The sequence below is a fragment of the Meleagris gallopavo genome, chromosome 6 (genome assembly GCF_000146605.3).
Source record: "Meleagris gallopavo isolate NT-WF06-2002-E0010 breed Aviagen turkey brand Nicholas breeding stock chromosome 6, Turkey_5.1, whole genome shotgun sequence".
NCBI lineage: Eukaryota > Metazoa > Chordata > Aves > Galliformes > Phasianidae > Meleagris > Meleagris gallopavo.
This window is the reverse complement of record NC_015016.2, coordinates 29343460-29351920: the sequence shown is the minus strand read 5'-3', so window position 1 is coordinate 29351920 and position 8461 is coordinate 29343460. Positions and strand designations below refer to the sequence as shown.

The 8461-nt window shown below is 36.6% G+C and overlaps 1 long non-coding RNA gene across 1 annotated transcript in view; it reads right to left on the bottom strand.

Moving 5' to 3' along the window:
- Positions 1–6918, bottom strand: part of LOC109368403 — a 10871-nt gene extending 3953 nt beyond the window's left edge. Inside the window, exon 1 of the long non-coding RNA XR_004160222.1 lies at positions 6862–6918. This is a non-coding gene — a long non-coding RNA (uncharacterized LOC109368403). The remainder of the gene's footprint in view (positions 1–6861) is intronic.
- Positions 6919–8461: the final 1543 nt, after the last annotated feature.

Here is an 8461-nt window from a genome sequence, read left to right as displayed (position 1 = left end):
CTCTGCACTTCAGTAAAAGAGGAGACAAGAGCACTGAATATTGTGAGAAATTTGACCTGTAGAGTTTTCTTCTGTCCTCCTTAATTTAAAAAAAAAAAAAAGCTATGAAAAACAAGTAAACATTCAGCCTCTCAAAGTCATTTCCAGTCTAAGCATTTTGTCTGCTCAAACATTTCACTTCCAAAAAAAGTGGAAAATAGCTTCGGTTTGTCACTTTTTGTTGCTAAAACTCACATTTCCAACTTTGCTTATCTTTGAGGTTGCACTGATATATAATGCTCCTGTAAACCTATTTGAAAAATAAAGCAAAGAGAATACTCCTCAACCTTCCTATATTATTGGCAATCTGATACCTTTAAAGGGAGGACAGGTCAGCTGCTGTGGGCAAGACAGAGAAGAGTACATCCAAGGTCCTGTTTGATTATGTTTATTTCTTTGTAACTCTAGATAGAGAAGAATACAGTGAAGAGTGAAGAAGATGACTTACGTAAGCAGGCTCTATACTGCCCTTTTGTGGGCTGAGGCCAACAGAAAGGAGCTAGGAGCTCGTAAGAGCCTTGGATGGCTGATCACATAACTCTTGCTCACGGTGTCTCAGGAATAGTTATTAATAGAAAGAGTAATTTAATTGCTACACCTACATTTTTCCAAGATAATTTGTTGAGTGGCAAAAGGCACTCATTAATGTGGGATCCAATAGATGTACAACAAGGCTGGAGTCTTACAGACTCCTTGCACTTCTTACTCATTGCTCCAGTTCCTATGTATCTTGATGTCTTCCCCTGTAGAAAATTCATATAATGTGCCAAATGTCTGAAGTATGTTTTCTAGTTCCTAACTTATCTTTAAATCTCTACTCTAAAGTTCCTCTGCTACACTCACACCTTGCTTTACATGCAGAAATAACATAGGTGTGGCAAGCACTAACACTCCAAGAGGGAGGTAGGGGATGTGGACAACAAAACCGTTCAGTTGTGAAGCAGACTGAGCCAAGCAGATACAATATGGTCTCACTGAGAGTGTACACGAGGGATTATTCCTTCAAATGAATTTGAGGCTGTGAAACAGAAGCAGACAAGGAATGTCTTTGGTTTGTTTGTTGTTAACCAATCTGATTGTATTTAACTCCAAAGCAATATTCTTATGTAATTATACATGCAGATATATACACCTCTGCAGATTCAAAGTCTGTCAAAATTATTTACAAATGGAGTGCACATCTTACAAGTTTAGCATGGAAGGAGAGGCCAATGGTTTTTCTTCAGCTACACGCCAACATGCTTACTTTATCACAGGATTTGCCTACAGAGATAGAGGGAAAAGGGAAGATCTTCAGCCTCTTGTCCCTGTCCCACAGGATAAGAGTGAAAATATTTATCTAGTGAGAAGTATTGCTTCTCCTCTTCATCCACTGCGTGAACTCCAGAGACAACAGCAAAGCAGTTAAGACACTCACTGTGCCAATGTAAGGAACCTCTTTAAGTTTTTTGCTCATTTCTTTCTTATCTACTGTCTAGACATGTCCTGAGCAGAACAACCAAAAGAATCCTGCCATTTCCATGAAATGCCTATGGAAGTATTCAGTTTGATGACAAGATATGATCCTTATTTGGGTGGACACCATCAAACCTTTATCCATTCAAGTTATCCCTCCCCCACCGCCATTTGTGCTAATGTTTTTTTTTTACAAGGCCCTGGAGAATTGGCTTCTCATAATCTGCTTTTACAATTCCCACAATTCCTATAATTCTCAAGTTCCTTTAGTCACTTTACAGTCACATTCTGCCCATTTGAAATAATCCCAGTGCTGCTGCATCCAACTTGCAGACAATGGAACAAGATTGGCCTCAAGGAAAATTTGATTGTAGCAACTATGAGAATGAGACGCTTAAAACCAGCATGAATATTAAAATGAAAGGTTATGTGGCATATATCTTAAGTTTTCATAATAGGTAAAAGTGCATAATATCATAGAAAATTCACCCACATTAATCTGTGGTTGAGCTCTAGATAATGACTGGGTATGTACAACCTGTCTATGTGGGCCTCCTAATCTTTAAGGAGATTCAATTGGTTATAATTAAAGGTTTCAACCAAAACACTAAAAAGAAAGATACAAACTGTCTTCCCCCAAAAAGAAGCTAGACTGCAGCAGTGTAAACTGCTGCTTATTTTATGCTTATTTTCATTCTGCAGTGAGTAAATATGTAAGATTTAATATGAATTCAAGACTAAAGAACTTAAAAACTTGTAATTTGCCTTGTGGCTTTTTTTCTCCTTGTTTACAAGCATAAGGTTGTATTCTTATACAATGTGTGTGCTATCATTTCATTATTCAAATAGGTGCTCTAGATGTTTAGAATGTGCTGCTTTGCATACATGTTAATCCATCTAGTTTACTGTAAAGTTGAAGTGTGGGATAACATGGTGAGCCATTGATTTGATGTGGTAGCCAGAAATTACAGCTCATGCGCATAGCTGTTATAGCTCCATGAAATAAGATCAGGTAATAGAAAATTAAGTGATCTGAATTAAAATTGTAATAATGATTTTAGATTTAAAAAAAAAACAAAAGGTATTTTTTTTTTTTAAGTTTTCTAAGTGTTAATCAGTTTAAAATATGTATGGATAAAGTGATCACAATTTAAACCACCTCCTATGGCTAGTAGCATATAGAAATTCCATTCGCAGAAACTATGCCGTTAAAAATACAAAAGAACTATATTAAAACATAAGTTTAAAAAGAAAGAGGAACAACTATTTCATGTGAGAATTTTACTTCTATGCTACTTAATTCTAGCAAAACACTACAGAGAAGGGAAGCTTTCCCTATGAAACCCTGTCTGGAATCCTGTGGAAAAAGTCTCATTTTAACAGATAATGAAATAGCAACTAAAGACTTTTCTTCTTGTAATAAATCTGACTAGAGACAAAGGCAAAAGTGAAGTCAAGAGAAAATAAAAAATAAGGGATTCCTATAGTGCCTGCACACTCGTGTCAATTTTTCCTTCTTTTACTGTATCGCTTTTTCCTGCTTTGGATGAATTTCCTCCTTTGGTGCAAAGAATTTATACAAGTAACACAGAAAATGATCAAAAACTACAGTATTTCATGAAGATTTTGAAAGATTAAAAAAATGATTAAAGTTTAATCCTGAAAGATTAAAAATCTGCATATATGTTGGGAACCATTAAAATCGAATCTGTATGTATGATTGCTAACTGATCACATGGAGCAAACAAGACAGCATAATTTTGATGCATGCAAGATTTGCATGGGTTCAGTGCAAAATATCTTTACATCTTATGACTTTTTGAACACTGTGGCCTCTCTGGTAAGCTTTTCTACTATTACAGTAAAAGCCAAGATCATTCAAATAGAAGTGAAGACATTAAGTCCTGGCCCAAATGAAGTCAACAATATATTTTCTCTACATACAACAGAAGGAAAGTTTTATTCTGACTGGCTTTTACATTTACTTCCTCCTATCAGTCTGGATTGCTCACTTTCAAGCCTCTCTCTTTTTTTCCCCTCCCCGTAAATTAAGTAAATACTCAGTATTAGCCCAGTGAGCTGAGCTATATATTCTAACAACATCATGCATTTTCTTGTGACAGAATTGTTGAAAAGCAGCTGTAATTGTTACTGGTTATTCAGCAGATTTCTTCAGTAACTAAAACTTTAATGATGAGAAAAATAGAAAAGTAAAAAACTTATTAAAACCTGGAGATATATGTATAGATATAGATATTTATGCTGAATATCTCAGCACCAGAAAGAGACTGACAGCATACAGATGTGTCTGGCAATGAGATCTGTTTCCTATAGGGACAATATATAGAATACAGAATGGCCAGGGTTGGAAGGGATCTCAAGGGTCGTGAACATCCAACCTCCCTGCCACATGCAGGGACACCAACCTCCCCATTTAATACTAGACCAGGCTGCCCAGGGACCCATCCAATCTGGCCTTGAACACCTCCAGGGACGGGGTACCCACAACCTCTCTGGGCAGCCTGTTCCAGCACCTCACCACTCTCTCTGTAAAGAACTTCCCCCTGACATCCAACCTGAATCTTGCCTTGCTCATCTTAAAACCACTTCCCCTTGTCCTGCTGTTATCTACCCTTGTAAAGAGTTGATTCCCCTCCTGTTTGTAGGCTCCCTTTAGATACTGAAAGGCTGCAATGAGGTCATCCCACAGCCTTCTCTTTTCCAGGCTGAACAAGCCCAGCTCCCTCAGCCTGTCTTCATAGGGGAGGTGCTCCAGTCCCCTGATCATCTTTGTGGCCCTCCTCTGGACCCTCTCCAATAGCTCCCTGTCTTTCTTGTACTGGGATACATCTCATTCATTGTAGTATGGAGCTGACAATCCAACATTGGGAAGGAAGGATCCTATATCGATATCTGACTTGCAGAAAGATCTTCACTGCAGTGATATAACAGCACCTTTCTCTGTTGATGATTAATTGAACTATCAGTTTTTGCACACATGAATGGACATTATTTCCCTGTTTCACCTATTTTCAAAGAATGTAGACACTACAAGCATTTCTGCCTACTTTTTTTTCTAGCCCAGGGAGAGAACGATGTTCACAGCATATATAAAAAAGTAAACAGATAAAGGTAAATCTCTGTGATAAAATTCCGAATTAATAAAGTTCAAATAACCAAGGTTTTCCAGAAAGAGCACAATTAATTAGTGTATGCCCCTGCGGTAAGGGAGCATATAAACAGGAGGGGGAATGGCTATCTACAAGGATGGATAGTGATAGAACAATGGGGAATGGTTTTAAACTAAGACAAGGGAGGATAAGATTAGATATTAGGAGGAAGTTTTTCACTCAGAGGGTGGTGACACACGCTGCTGCACTATAAAAATTTCTCCCACACTCTATAAAAAAAAAAAAAAAAAAAAAACAAAAACACAAAACCCCACTATATCTTGCCTCTCCTCTTGGTTCCCAGAAGCCCAACTCCAAGCTGTCTTGGGTGAGGGCCCTGTCACCTACCTGAATTTCATACCAGCTGCATGGAGCATAGGTGGATCATTCTGCAAGGACACTAGAGCTGTTTGGATAGTAATCTTCACTGAAGTTACAGTGCTCCTCCCCATGTTGGTTATCTCAGTCTACCCAAAAACACAACATTGCAGCCCTTCTTTTCCCTTCCCCTTGCTAACCCTTACTTACAGGCAAACAAAAAACTTTATTTCATTAAAAAATATAGGAGATTTTCTGAAGAACTTTAAATGATGTAAATGCAGCCCAGCTGGAGTTCACCCACTTCTATGTGAGTAACACAGAATTCCACCTCCTTTACACAGACTGGCCAACTGGATTTAATAATTCTTTAATTTACCTCCATGGCCCTGTGCTTACAGTTGTCTTCCCCAATTTCCATAATGAAAAATTTAAAACAATTTCTTAGTTTGTGGAAAGTGGAGGACAGAAAAGAAAGAAAGAGAGCAGGGATGGGAAGAGAGAAAGAGCAGTAGCATTAGTCTTTGCATCTGTGGTCTTTAAGTTATCTCTGTTTTCATGGTTTCTGAAAGCTTATGTTCTCTGAAGTTTTCATTTTATTTTAGATAACAAACCCCAGAATGGCAAAACCAGTGAGTAAGGGAAAAAAAAAAGTCATTTGTGTAAGTAATAAATGGATTTCTGCCAATGACAGGTCATGATACAGAAAAAAAATTCTGTGATGACCCTCTTTCCTCTGCTCTCATTTATCTCCTCCCGGTGTCCACTGATAGATTTCTGCTGTATGATTTATTGCAGAAAAACACCACCTAGAAATGGGCTTTTGATAAAATTGTTCAAGGATTCCTGGACAATAAATCCTAATCTTTACATGCATGCTGCAGGATGCTTCACCTTTCTTACGCTATAAATAATATGTGCCAAACTCGATAATAAATCCATATATCTGAGTACTATCTGTTTAAGAAATAAAATTACAATATGTAAGCTTGATTTTAATAGCTGCTATATAATGCTGAGGATATTGAAGGCAGTATTTGTTTATTTGAGATCCAGATTTCCAGCACGATGTTGCACTGAAATGTCACTGCTTTTATCAGCCTGGAACGTTATGTTATGTAAGGAACTCTGTGATAAACAGACACTAGCTGGCTTGATTTAAAAGTGATGCTCCTCTAGGTTTGCCAAGAGCCTCACTGAGGAAATGAGCTGAAATTTGCAAAAATGTCTATTCATAATTAATCATCTACAATAGGAAGTGTGTGATAGCACCTGCCGCCTTCCTGTGACCCTATAACTGTAACACTGGGGTTAAATGTGCACAAGAAAAGCATTTAAAGCTTTATACAAACAGAAGGTTCAAGGTCAGGATCCAGCTTAATTTTACTCAAGAGCGGGAGTGAAGTATAATATCTTGCTATGGCAATGGATCTGAACCCAAAGACTGACTTTAAATATTGAGTTCGGAACAGGCTAGAAAATATTGCAACTATTTTTCACTTCTTTCACTCAGAGAAAACAGGCAAACCTTTATCCAGAATATAAAAGTGGGCAAATCAGCTGTTTGCCATCAAAGCTGATCCCTGTAGATGTGGAAAAGAAGAAAATATCAGAAAAATAATAAAGTTCATAGAAGGGGAGAAAGATAATATGAGAACAGTGAATGACAAAGAAAAAACTGATTTAGAGAAATATGGTAACATTGACAATTGTTTCTGTGGGAAATAACATTTTTTTAATTGAGTTATGCAGATTGTTTTGACTGATTTGTGTACTTTTTGTAAATTCTCAATATTGTAACAATTGCTTACTTTCTGATTTTATATCTAAAGGAAATAAAATTTCTACCATGCCACTTATGAAAATAAGAGAATCTTACCTCAGTATTTTCCATACAGGATTTTCTGATAACGTTTGTGGAAGGAGAATGTATTCTACCAAAGAAAACAGAGTACTAATTTTGGCCGTTGTCTTAAGAGGCAGTAATATTGAAATACTGAACAAACAAAAGAAAAGTGAGGAAAAACTTCACAGAGAAAAAAAAAATCCCTTAATTGGAGGAGGCCAAACCCTAACAAACAATTTCAGCTGTGCCCTCCAATATATACTGAAGGTCAAAAATAGGAATGCCACAGACGTTATGATTATGTGAAATGAAGTGAGAAACAATGATTTAGCATAATAAACACTTCTCGCAACTGCAAAATAGTTCTGCTCATTGAAATTGCCTCCCAGGTGTCTGCCAGGACACATGGATAATCCCAGTCTGAGATGACAGGAAGCATGTTATTCATAGAAATACACTACTAATGCTGGTTTATATGGAACAAAAGTCACCTCACATCTCTAAAATACCACAAAAACCTCTCCCTTCTGGTTTCCCTGAGTCAAAACAGCAACTTTCCACCTTCAATTTCTTGATTTGAATCTCAGTCAACTGTAAAAACCTATATGATTTTCTTGATAAATTTCTATGTCTTCTCAGATACAAGACAGACTAAACTACTCCTATACTTGAACCATATCCTAAGGGGCACTTATTTCTCTGCGGGCAACAACTCTACAATTCTGAGAGGAAAAGCTTCTGACAAAGCATTACAGGCCATCAAGCCTCTGCTGTCATGCCACTGCATTTGCAGTTTATGAAACCACTGAACTCAATTTCTTGTTTTTACAAATGGATCGTAGATTCAGTCTCTTTTCAAGTGTGTTTTTTTTTTGGTTTTTTGTTTTTTTCAGATCTGATATTCTGCCCTCTCCAGTATTCTTAAAACATTTTTTGGGGTATTCTTTTCAGAAAATATAATAGCAGTATTAATTTATTAGCTTTTATCTTATTTCTCCAAAAGGAGTTTTCTTACCTTTTTTCCTAATGTCATTTGATGTAAGAAATGAATTTATTTTTAAAGAAAGGAAAAATTAAAAATAAAATGTGTAATTAAAAATAAAATGTGTATAAAAGGCTAGGCAGAAATTCAGAGGATATATCTCAATGAAATGAAAGGCTTGAAATACAGAATAATATTGTTTTTTTATTCCAGAAAACTCTCATGCAAGTGGTTCTATAAGGAGACATAAGGCTGAGTAATGTTCTGCAGAATAAAAACAAACTCTTCTCAAAGTCCCAAGCTGAACATTTTCTTAAGTCTGTATGAAGTTTCTATTTATCGGAATCCTTATTTTCCTAGAAATCTGTCATACGTTTCTGAAGGAAGTTAAAATTCCTTCCCTCTAGCTCTCGACTTCCACCATTCAGTAAGATAAATGGAAAAGGTTTCCTGTGAGGATGTTAGGGCCATTTTTGAACCTCCTCATATGATGCTGGCCTCTCGCAAGAGCAGCGCAATAACTACTATGCCTTGGTTACTGCTACCTATGTTTCTTTTATTTATGTAAATAAACTATTTTATAGTTCTTTGGAAATATATAGAGTGCAAATATATATAAGCCAAAATAGACAAGAAGCTTGGTTAAAAAAA